Below are 13229 nucleotides of genomic sequence, written 5' to 3'. Positions count from 1 at the left end.
GGAACTGGCTTTATGGCGTAGACCCTTTGAATAAAGCAATCAGAACTGTTTGTTATGACAGTGGACAATAAGATTGCTACTTGAAGAAAGATAGCAGCTGAGAGCAAACAGCTTGACGAAGTATGAAGAAGGTAGGAATTTTGGCTCCTTGCTTTCCCTGCCAATGATCTGGAACATTCTCAGAGCACTGTCAGGAAGACTTTTCCTGACATTTAATTCATGTTCCTCACCAGTGCCTGCCTCTGGATGTTCTTGGGAGAAATTCAGAACAATCAGGTCATCATTGCAGTAAGTCACTTCAGAAGATTGAAAAGAGAGTCCTTTGATGATGACAAAGGCAGTCAGAGAGGTTGGTTTTTGTTACTTGCTTTCAGAGGAGCAGGGCAAAACAGATAAGCTCCAGGCATTGAAAAAGTATAAATTATAGGAGAAAGAAGAGCCACACCAAACAGCTCAACACTCTTAGCTGCAGGAAAGATGTCAAAATTTGCTGACACATCAGTTGCAACACAGTGAAGAGATAGTGGGCAAGCAATGACAGAAAGGGAACTATAAAACTGTGGAAGTCTAGAGAGAAAAAATATTATCATACACAAATAGGAGATGCACACATATATGCCATTTAGACTTAGGCGTGGATGTTGCATTAGTGATCTCTAGAGGAACAGAGCTGATATTATGAATATGTGTTATCAAAGAGGATTGATTTGATTGGCGTTCGCGACGCAGGCTGGATACCTCCTCACACTGCAGAGATTGAGAACCATGACCACGGCAACTCTTAGAAAAGAAAGCATTTAATTGGGAGTGGCTTACAGTTTCATATGCTTAGTTCATTGTCATCATGGCAGGGAGCATGGTGACAGGCAGGTGTGGTGCTGGAGAAGTAGCTGAGAGTCCTACATCTTGACCTACATGCAGCAGGAAAAAAAAAGTGGAGTGGGAGGGGAGGGGAGGGAAGGCAAGGGGAGAGGTAGAGGGAAAGAGACTGGGTCTGTCTGGGCTTTTAGAAACACAAAACTGGCTCCCAGTGATACATGTTTTCCAATAAGGCTTCTCCTCTCAATCTTTCTCAAATAGCGCCTTTCCCTGGTGACTAAGGATTCGGACACATGAGCCTATGGGGGCCATTCTTATTCAAATCACCACAGTGACAAAAATGGATCTGTTGACAGTTTAAGGACAGGGTAGGTACATACTCCAACAGTAAGTGAAGTCAGACAAGGAAGTAGCTCTGCTTTTTCCACAGACCTCTTTATATCTGGGCCTCTCAGACATCCTCATACCAGGAGAAGGTGTTTCTCAATCTAGGAGAGAGAGTATCGTCCCCTCTCAGCTAATTCTTCCTGGAAATGTTCTCACAGATCTGTCCAGAAGTGAGGCTCTTTGTTGGTTCTAGATTGAATCAGGTTAACAAAGATTAACCATACATTTGCCAACTACTGAGCAGCCATGCGATAATGCAGTTCTGACCCTGAAGGATGATAACTACCCCTGGAGCATGGTTACTATCCCTGAACTGAAGAATGGGGACTGTCATTGTAGCCTATAAGGCTGCTGATGTCCACCACTATTGATTTTTTAAGTCACATGAATTGCTGGACCCATTTCCTTTTGTTTGCATAAGATTTAGAATTTAAGGAGTAGTATTTGATTGCTGCATGCTTATTAAATTGTATATTTCATCTCCATCCTCAACACCAAATGCAACCTAGAACTTTTTCCATTGATTCTGGTAAATTCAAAAGTGTAAAGATTCTAAGATATACTCTTGAAAGATCCTCCCCTTCCTTTATAGACATATGATGGGTGGACATGAGACCCAGGAAGAATATCTTTTATCCCTCCTAGCAGAAAAAGAAGCCCAAGCAGTACAAAGTCTCAGTTCCTACAATGATGATGGGATGAGGCCAGATGTTACCTCTGTACCCCAGTACTGTGTATCACAGGAAAGGGGCCTCCTAGTTAGTGGACCCAGCAGGCTATTGGCTTGTCTTCTGAGCTTTGGAAAAAGAGAGTTCTCACTATCCTGGAATGTAAGCAAATGTCCTTGGCAACAGCGGAAGATTTTACCTACATTACTTGATCTTCAATTTGACAGAATTGAGTAGTGTCTAGAAAATGGGTAAAGGCCACTTCTGGGTGTGTCTCTGGGGCCGTGTCTAGGGCTGATTGGCATCAGTATGAAGGAATTTGGAAGTGCATCTTACACAAATGCAGACCTCTGGGAGTTCTTCAGAGCTTCCTGATAAAGTTCATTTAATCAACAGTGTCGGATTTTCTTAGAACTGGCTTTATGGCCCCTGTCCGATAAGCTGGAGGATCAGATAGAACAAAAGGCTAAAGGTGTGGGGAGCTTGGCTTGCATTTTAAGCACACGCTCTGTTCTTCTTGAACAGGTGTATCTATGGCTGTCATTGCCATGGGCAGCCCACTCCAGATTCTTCAGCTTTTAGTAGGCACACTCATAGCAAAGCCTCATGGAAACTTAAAGGCCTTCTGCCTTGGACTTGATTACATCATTATTCTCTCTTGCAGCGTTTGGACAAGGAAAATACTAGGCTGCGAGAAGTCCTGTCTCAAAACAACAAGAAAAGCCTAGTTTTGTTATTTTTTCCTTTCCTTTTATATGTTTTCATTTTTAATATTTTTTAACCTTTGAGGTGATTTTTTCTTCATCTTCCTTTCTGGTTTCATTATACACTCAATATTAATGCGTACATGCTTAATCCTAGCTCTCTGGAATCAGTGGATCCTCATTAGTTTGAGATCAGTCTGGTCTAGGCAGTGAGAGGGTAGAAGCCCCTTGGGTATCTTCTCACCCTGGCACATCCAGCCTCTGGGAGGCTAGACGCATCCTCTCCCACTGAGACCAGAGTAACTAGAAGAATATATCCTACGGACAGACAACAGCTTTTGGGTAGCTCCCTCTAGCCCTGCCAGCTCCAAATCAGGATTCCCATGAAGACCAAGCTATACATCTGCTACATATGAGCAGGGAGGCCTAGGTCCAGCCCATGTTTGTTCTTTGGTTGGTGGTTCAGTCTCTGAGAGCCCAAAGTGTCCAGGTTAGCTAGCTCTGTTGGTCTTCCTGTGGAGTTGCTATCCCCTCTGGAGTCCTGCAATCCTTCCTCTTATTCTTCCATAAGAGTCCCCAAGCTCCATCCATTATTTGTCTGTGGGTGTCTGCATCTGTCTTGAGTCAGCCGATACAGCACACTTTTTAATAGCAGTAAGAACAGTTGGTCGCAAATCTGCTTCTCTACTCTGAAGTTTAGTAATTGTTGGTTACTTGAATAGTCAGTCTATCTTCAAAGTAAGTTCTTCTACAAAGCCTTCCAAGACCCCACCCCAGGACCAACACAGAAGAGAGATTCTTTCTTGCAGGCTTTAGAAAAAGATAAAGCCAGGCACCAGGATGTCATCAGACTATGCATGTCCTTTTGCTCAGTGTGAGCCACAGTTGCCATGCTCCTGTTTAATAATTCCTACAATATAGGTCATATTCCTGTCCCTGTTTAGTTCTAAACCGTAAGGCGGCTGAGCTTTCCCTGTTTATGGACCAGCGTTATGTGTTCACTATCATCTGTTTTTTTCCTTTATTTGCAGTGTCAAGGGTGAAACTCAGGGTCTCATGCATTCCAGACCACTTCTGTACCACTGAGCTAGGTCTGGAGTCCTGTACAGCATCTATCTTTCTACTCCGCCCACCTCAGTCTTTACGATAAAATTCACAGAAGGAATTTGTCTGAAGTGTTAGGAGCCTCAAGTGCTAATTGCATTCCCTGTCTCTCTTTAACACACATGATTGACAATGCACTTATTACTTTACATTATTAATATTAGCTTTTCACACATACGACATGAAACCAAAGTTGTTTCAAATAATCCTGAGATCTCAAATAACAAAGCAGCCAGGTTATAGACATGAGAATTCTCCCTCTGCTTTGTATCCACCCTTTCCTCGTTTTTCTCACTGGAGTGTATTCTTTGAACATGGTGCTGTTATATGAGGTTTTAATATATGTGTCTTGTTCACTGAGCATATTCCCTCTCATACGTCCTTATCTTAGACTTCTTCCTCCTCCCATTAATCCTCATTCTATATTCTATTTTCTATTTCCATATGCACGCATATATATTTATGTATATGATTATATACAATTTTATGCATCTACTTAATATTTAGGAACCTTAAATAAGAGAAGCTATGCAATATTTCTTTTTTCAAGGCAGTCATGATTCACTTACCATGACCATCTCTGTTCTCTGCCTCTTCCAATTCACTTGTTTGTAAGGTCTTCTGTAAATTTATCTGTTGCTTCATAGCATGCAGGAAAGCACACTCTGAGCTGGGGGTTTAGTGGCCAAGATGGGATGACCTGGGTATCAATATATATGAAAAGGAGAGAGGAAGCAGAACCCTGTGGATGAGAAAGGTCAGATGCGATGTAGTCTGGAGGTCAGCCCCTGCTGCTTTCAGAGTTTCAGAGAGATTTAGAAAGAGGATGGTGAGCAAATTCAGACGAAAAATGTGGAGCAGAGACTGAAGGAAAGGCTATCTAAAGAGTGCCCCAGTTGGGGATCCATTCCATATACAGTCACCAAACTCAGACACTATTGTGGATGCCAAGAAGTGCATGCTGACAGGAACCTGATATAGCTGTCTCCTGAGAGGCTCTGCCAGAGCTTGACAAATACAGAGGTACATGCTCACAGTCAACCATTGGACTGAGCACGGGGACCCCAGTGGAAGAGTTAGAGAAAGGACTGATGGAGTGGAAGAGGTTTGCAGCCTCATAGGAAGAACAATGATATCAACTAACCAGACCCCTCAGAGCTCCCAGGGATTAAACCTCCAACCAAAGAGTACACACGGAGGAACCCATGGCTCCAGCTGCATATGTAGCAGAGGATGGTCTTGTTGGACATCAATAGGAGGAGAGACCCTTGGTCCTGTGAAAGCTTGATGTGCTAGTGTAGGGGAATTCGAGGGTGGGGAGGCTGGAGAGAGTGGGTGGGTTAAGGAACACCCTCATAGAAGTAAGGGGAGGAAGGATAGAATAGGGAGTTTGCAGGGGGTGGGGGGGCGGGAATTGGGAAAAGGGATACCATTTGAAATGTAAATAAAGAAAATATCCAATACAAAAAATTAAAAAAAAAGAAAAACAAGAAAGGGGTAAATAAGCAAACAAACAAAACAAAAAGAAAGAGAACGGTGCTTTAGAGTTGCACTGAGCTGAGCTAAAGTCAGAAGACCTTAATGTCTCTAAGGGGCAGTTACTGGCTGTGGGCTTCTCTGGGAAGGGGCAGAACCCTTGGACAAAACTCTATCCCACTGACATAGTTCCCAAAGGAGCTGACAGAAGGCTGGTAATGCTTCCAACAACTCGGCCCCTCATGGTGCCCACTACACCTCCCTTCAATTATCCTGTCTTCACTTTATTCTGGAAACAATTGTATGCAATGCTTCTTTCTTAAAAATATCTTGTACTTATTCTTTGACAATATAACTCGATCACATCTAAGCCAAATCCTTCCTTCCACTCCACTTGGTCTCTCCCCAATACTCTCCCCTTCCCTGTTTTCTCACCTTCTACCTTTGAAAATACTCCATGAGTCCAGTGAGTGCTGTCTGCATGCACAAATGTAGGCTGTCCATTGGAGAACCAGCTAGCAGCCATACCCTGTAAGAAAAATGACCTCTCCTTTCCCCTCAGTTGGGGTGGAGCCTCATCAGACCTTACCCATGCTGGAGTGTTGGTGGGCTGGATGTTGTATAGCTCCTGTGCAGGTGACCACAACTGCAATAAATGCATGACTACTAACACTATGCCATGTCCAGAAGGCAACACTTTATTGCTCTTCTGTTCTTCCTTTGGCCCTTATATATTCTGAAGGCAGCCATGTTTACCTCCATGTATATAACATACACATGCATGTTGTATAATGCCTATGAAATATAGTAGGTTACATAAGCTGTGTAACACCAAACTCTCATCATGGCTGTTACATTTTGTCTGCCCTGCTTCTGTGATGTTTCCTGAGCTTTGAGGGTACCATTTGGAGCTGAGAGCTCCACAGTCACTTCTTTGGTGGGGGTAGGTCTTTGCATTGTGTATTCCAATGCTGATCTCTATGCCAAGACATCTGCCAACAGACAATGGCATGGTCAAGCATCTTGGATCTCAATGTTATGTCATTTTCTATCACCTCTGATTGGTCAATAAAGAGCTGATTCGGCCTATGACTGGACCGAGGGGATAGGAAAGTTGAATTTCTGATCCCAGTCAGGGGTCGAAGATAGAAAAAAATAAGGAAAGGACCATAAGGAGAGAGAGAAGAGGACATGGGGCAGAAGGTCCAGGAGGAGTCATGATGAGCAGGTCACTGAGAGATTTGCCATGAGGACACATATGGAGCAGAGCAAGCCAGAGTTAAGATTCAAATTTCAAGTAACACGGGGTCTGTAGTTAGGTAAAAAGCTTAGAGAAATAGAATAGAAGAATATCTGCCCAGTCATAGTGGTTAAAGCTTGTTAGCAAACTTAAGATCTCAATTATTTGAGAGCTAGAGCAGGAACAGAAAAGGTTATCATCCTTAAATTACAGCCTACCCTTCTTTCCAGCTCTTAGACCAGTTTAGGAATCTTTGCACTGATTGTTGACCACTGCAAAAAGAAGCTTCTCTCACCAAGACAGAGTAGTGCTCACCGACTGGCATGCACATAAATATTTAGAAGCCATTTGACAGTATGTCTGTTTAACAAAACAATGGTAGTCCTGTCTCCCTTATCTCCTATAATCTCCCCAGCCATAGGCTCTGATCCAGGTTCACAGTACCAAGCACACATTTTTTCATGTGGAGCAGACCTCATATCTAGTCAGAAGGTGGTTAGTGACCTCATAACAGTGGCTCCATTATTGTACCAGTGAGCACGTCTTGCCTGGCAGGACAGCGTTGTAGCATGTAGGGCCAGCCCTCTGCTGTAGTAAGTCCATTGATGATTTGTCTCTCCAGCCTCCCAGCATCTGCATAACAATATCTGGCATAATGAAAATTAGCCGTCAGGGAGGAGGTATCCAGCTAACTTCTAATTTGATTTCTGTAGGTCCTGCAATGGAAGTATAATGTGTCTTCAGCAGTAGGGCCTTACCATCTAGCCTTGGTGAGCAACCAAGACCAATGGTAATAGCCTGTGTTGTTTTGGAGGCCTATGGGGACTCTCTGACCAATACTTTGTAGGGAAGTACCTCACATATGGCACTGAGATTGTCCCTTAATAGTCTATGTCTGGGGGAAGCATTGTCCACCCACACAGCATGTCCCCACTCAAACTCTTTTAAAAAGCTGTATAATTAACTTTCAAAGCAGTTGATTTCTGTAGAGCTTTTATTAATTTGGGTTTAACACATCCTTCACTCCCCGTCCCCCTCCCCCAGCCTCCTTACTCACCAAAACCTGTTTAAAGCTTTGATCCTCTGCCACTTTCTTATCTTCCTGTCCCCATCTGTAAGGCCCTGTCCCCTCCCCTCTTATGTGTGCTTTCTATCTTCCTGACTTCTACAGACACTCCGGAATAACATACCAATCTAAGAATTTGAAGCTGGGGTCCACACACGCCTATGCAGCGTTTGTCTTTCTGGGCCTGGCTGGCCACATCCAGTGCTCCCTTTCTGGAGCCTTTTCTTTTCTTCTGGCTAAACTTTAATCTATTTTTAGTTCCTAAGCCGGCTTTCATCCTTTTTGCTTTTCTTGGATACGTAACATGACTATGGGAAATGTCTTGAATCTTGCTTGGCTTCTTTTCGTCCTTATCTCTCTGGACTCTGTTGACAGAATTGTCTGTGGGCTACTCCTTTTGATATTTTCCTCCAGTAGTTTTAGCTTTACCTTTTCGAACATGTACATGATACAAGATTAGAAGTTGGAAATATTTGCTTTGTTCTTCAAATTCACTGGCGTGTGCGTTCTGTTTAGCTTTCCCTATATTACATTTTAATAGGCGGCCTCTTCCCTGATACATGGTGAAGACAGAACATCACTCGCTTAGACTTCCAACTTCAGTTCTGACATGAACTGTCCTGTTTACCATGGCTGAAATGCCATTTCAGAAAGTTGACTAATCAAACAAAATACAGATCTCTCCTTGAGTAAATCTGGGGACTTAAGAAAGTCTATACTTTAGGTAGATTATTGAGAAGTTTATTTGCATGAATAGCTTGTTATTCACACGAATTTACAAAATAATCTGAAGAAAGGAAGGGACTGCAAGGAGTGCATTGGTTTCAGCTTGTAAGAAAGGACTCAATTCCTGACTGACGTGTGTGTGTGTGTGTGTGTGTGTGTTAAGTATGCACGTTCTCTTGTTTGAGTGCATGTGTGCCATGAGGTGCATGTGGATGCCAGAGTGCAGCCTCAGGTGTATGTCTTCTCTTTCCATCTTGTTCAAGACTGGGTTTTTGTTCTCACCAATGGGAATGGCAGCTTCCAGTGTTAAATCTCAAACCCTGGGACAAAAGGCTGAGATGCCTATTTAACATATCAAAGTGGACCTGACCTCCAAATTCCCCCAGCCTCCATCAGTCCTTACTTGTTTCAGGGTATAGCTGACATACTCCACTCTCCAGGTTTCCCCCTCCCACCCACTCTGCAGCCCAGAGGCTTAACTGCCCTTTCCCTAGGGACTCTTCCCTATACAATCCAGCCATTTTGCTATTTTAAATAAGCACTTCAGCTGTTGTCTGAGTTTGAAACCTAACATCCTGCATTACAAGGGTTCTAGGGATCTGAATAGATGCCCTCATATTTGCATGGCAAAAGCTTGATCATCATCATCCCAGAACCCCATGAATGAGTCTTAATGGAGAGAGCAGCTCCGAAGGGATTGGTGAGAGTTGTCGTGAAAAAAGTCCTATAATACAGCTGCATGAGTGGCCAAGGTGACAGATGTGATTGAAGGAGGGGTGGGGAGAGTAGAGAGTGCCTCTCTTCTTTTCTTGCAGGAATTCAGCTCCACGTCATGAAAAAGAATGCTGGACGCACACAATTTACATGGCAGTGAAAAACATTCGCTTGAAGATTTGCTAGACATTATCAGGCATAAGATATAGGCAGCAGCTTTAGCCTGTAACTTAGTTAATTTTCACACTGCCATGACAAAACCCCAACACAAACATTTTAAGAAAGGAAAGGCTTACTTTGGCTCACACTCTTGGTTATAGTCCATTATGGCAGGTATGCCATGAGCTTGGGATGGCTGGGCACATTGTATTCCCAGAGAGATGGATGCGAGGTCTTGGCTCTCTGGTTTTTATTGTCTGGAACCCCACCGGACCATGTAATGGAGCTATCTACAGTTGTGGGGAGGAGTTATGCCACCTCAATTGACCTAATCTAGAAAATCCCTCAATGACAGGACAAGCACAGGGGTTTGACTCCTAGATGAAGCTAGAGTCCATCAATTTGGCAATCACTACTGATTATTTCAGCCTGGTAGCCCGGAGGGAAGCTGACATGAAGGATATCTAACTACTGAAAGGGTAGAGATGTTACTCATTGTGTGTTACCTAGGTAGCCCATCCTTTCATTTTCCCAATTGGCCCTTTTGATATTTAGTGACGGCCATTTTCATTACAAATGCCAACTAAGAGTATGTCTCTCATTTTTTTCTTTCTAGTTTTAGGGCTATTAAGGAAACCCTTTAGCATGTCCCTCCCTGCAATTTACACAGAGAAGTCCTAACCTTGAGTACTTCTGAGTACTTCCTCTAGTAACTTGGAAATAGACTCTTTAGTACAAGGTCACCTTCTAAGCTAATCCAGTACTATCAGTGTTTTTAGAAAGAAAGTAAATCTGGGCACAGACACACATAGATTGAGAACATTATGTGAATAAACACAGGGAGAAGATATCCATTTACAGTTAAGAGTGGAGGCCCTTTCCTTACAGCACCAGGAGGAATTAACCCTTTACCTTTAATCTCAGACCCGTGTGACTATCGATAGTAACTTCTGCAAAGGTTCTCTGTGGGCTATTCCATGAGGACAGCATTGGCAAACTAAGATGGGTCCTTCTGTTAACCATTTCACAGTCTGTCTTTTCAGAGTGTGCAATTTTAAAAGTTAGTTTGAAGTACTTTTTTATTTTACCTTCTGTCAACCTGACACACACTAGATAGAGTCATTTGAAAGAAGGGAATCTTTATTGAGAAAATGTTTCAAAAGATCTAGCTTTGGAAAAAACCAAGGTTTTATTAATGAGTAATTGGGTTGGTGGTCTTCAGTTCCATAAGAAAGCACTTTAGGTAAACCACAGTAAACAAGTCAGTAAGCAGTACCCTCCATGGCCTCTGCACTGGGCTCCTGCCTCCAGGTTCCTTCCCTGTTTGAGTTCCTGTCTTGACTTCCTTCAGTGATGAACAGTGATGTAGAAGCATAAGCTGATTAAACCCTGTCCTCCCGAGTTGCTTAGGTCATGGTGTTTCATCCTAGCATGAGCAACTTTAACTGAGACCCTGCCTCTCACTTCTTACTACCTTTCTTCACGTAAGTGCCTGGCACACTAGTCTTCCCTCCTGGGACATTGCTTTCTCTGGGATTAGATTGACAGGGTTATGATTTCCAGCTCCCTACAAATTCCTCATTTTTTTTCATCTTCACTTTGCGGCACACATTTTTCCATCCGATCTCACGGTTTGATGTAATTTTTATTTTCTTTTATTGATCATCTTATCTATTTATATTTCAAATATTTTTCACCCTTCTGGGTTTCCCCTCCACAACACCCCTATCCCATTCCTCCTCCCCGCTGCTTCTATGAGGGAGCTTCCCCCATCCATCCACTCACTCCCACCTCATAACCTTAGCATTCCCCTACACTTGGGGGTGTCTAGTCTCCACAGGACCAAGGGCCTCCCCCTCCCATTGATGCCTGATAAGGCCATCCTCTGCTACATATGCAGCTGTAGCCATGGATCCCTCTATGTATACTTTTGGTTGGGGGTTTAGTCCCTGGGAGCTCTAGTAGTTCTGGTTGGTTTATATTGTTGTTCTTCCTATAGAGCTGCAAACCCCTTCAGCTCCTTCAGTCATTCCCCTAACTCCTCCATTGGGGTCACTGTGCTCAGTCTGATGGTTGGCTGCAGGCATCTGCATCTGTATAGGTCAGGCTCTGGCAGAGACTCTCAGGGGACAGCTCTACCAGGCTCCTGTCACCAAGTGCTTCTTGGCATCATCGATAGTGTCTGGGTTTGGTATCTGCATATGGGATGGAACCACAGGTCGTGCAGTCTCTGGATGGATGGCCTTTCCTTCAGTCTCTGCTCCACTCTTTGTCCCTGCATTTCCTTCAGACAGGAACAATTCTGTGTTATTTTTGAGATGTGTGGGTGGCCCTGTCCTACCCTCAGCTCACACCCTTTGACACTCACCTTGCTTTCACCACTACAGGTCTAGGGTCCCTCGTTCTCCTCATTTTAATTTTCTCCATGCCTTCTCTGAACACTCTCATTTCATATCTTTTTTCTTCTCATAGCTGGTTTTGAAAAAAAAAAGTATTTTGATAGTTTTTCGTTGATAAACACATTGCTTATTTCATCTTGCTTCCTCTGAACCTCCAGACCATTTAAAAACTGTAAATAATCTACATCTCTTCTAGAAACTGTTTCTCATGCCTTCTCCCCTACTGAACCCTTTTAGTTCTGTTCTCCCCTTTGAAGGCAGCATTGCTGTGGCTGATTCCTCCTCCCTCCCCCCTCACCTCTGTACTAATAAGTTCTTCATAGGGACATCCTTCTTGTACTCCAAATTTGTCATAAATAGATTCTTTCATTTACTCCATAAACCTTTTAACAATAAACACTCAGAATCCAAAGACACTAGTCTTCTGAGGATAATTTTATAGCTCTTTCAAGCTTTCACCTTTTGTTAACTAATATTGGTTTGATGGTAGCCCAGATTGTTATAGAAGGCATTCTGGTGAGCCATAAATGTCATATAGTAAAAAGAAATGTTGAGTTTCTTCAATATAGCACAGTAATTTAATTCAGTGAGTCCATTGCTTTTATGAATACTTGTATCATAACAAGCTCATTGTGGCCTGTTTTTGTTTTGTTTTGTTTTGCATCTTCTTCCTACCCTTCTGTTGAAGAATGTTGAACACAGTAGGAAGACTAACATTAAAAGTACTAATATTTTGAGACTACATTTTATTTTAATGCTCTTAAACTTTCATGAAAACCTTGTTGAAATTACAATAAAAAAGCCAAAAGCCTTGAGAAGCTATTAATAATCTAGTATCTTGAGTTCACGTGGGGAATGTTAATCCCACTTACCAAAGAGGGCTTGGCTGTGATTCATTATGATTGAGACCTTGTAACTGTGGAGATGTGGTGGTGTGAAAATGCCTATTATAGGCATACCGAGCTGAAGATCCAAATATGCTAACTGAAGGGTTTATACGAGCTCCTGATGAACATCTCTTAAGACCTTGCTTTGAAAGGCACAGTTGTACACACATAGTTGCAAGAGGATTGTTGTAAAGAGGCCACCCTGTTCTGTATTCTCAGGGTTCTATAGTGAGACCTGGATACAAAACCACAACAGGACAAAAGAAATCAAACTCTAAAAGTTAAAATCATTTCTAGACTTTTCGAACTATTGAAATGCTACCCGAAAGACCTTCTGAGACTATCTTCTGGGTACACAAGAGCTACTTTAAATATATTTTGAATTCAACCAGTCAAACCCAGAATGTGATCTTTCAAACAAACATTCACGAGTGGTTATAAGGTCTGGGCTAGCTTGGTGTTAGAGTACAAAGCTAGCATGTACGAGGTCCTACAGTCAATGTTTATTTTTTTAAGGAAATGTTTGATCAGACTGAGGGGCTAATTCAGTAAAGTTATTGCCTAACACAAGTAAAGCACATTAATTTCTGGTGGTAAATACACAGCCAACTCCACTTCAAATTCATGATATGTGTGCTTGTGTGTGTGTGTGTATACATACATACACATACATATGTGTGTATATATGTGTATATGTATGCATGTGTATTTGTATATGTGTATATATATGATTGAATATATGTATGTATGTGTACATATTATATATATATATATATATATATATATATATATATATATATATAAAAAACATTAAGCATATGTGAATAAATATATGTGTATATATGGTACATATACATCCATTATGCTACATACACATCTG

The sequence above is a fragment of the Grammomys surdaster genome, unplaced genomic scaffold (genome assembly GCF_004785775.1).
Source record: "Grammomys surdaster isolate TR1022 unplaced genomic scaffold, NIH_TR_1.0 126182, whole genome shotgun sequence".
In the NCBI taxonomy this organism is placed as follows: domain Eukaryota; kingdom Metazoa; phylum Chordata; class Mammalia; order Rodentia; family Muridae; genus Grammomys; species Grammomys surdaster.
This window is presented reverse-complemented; position numbering follows the sequence as displayed.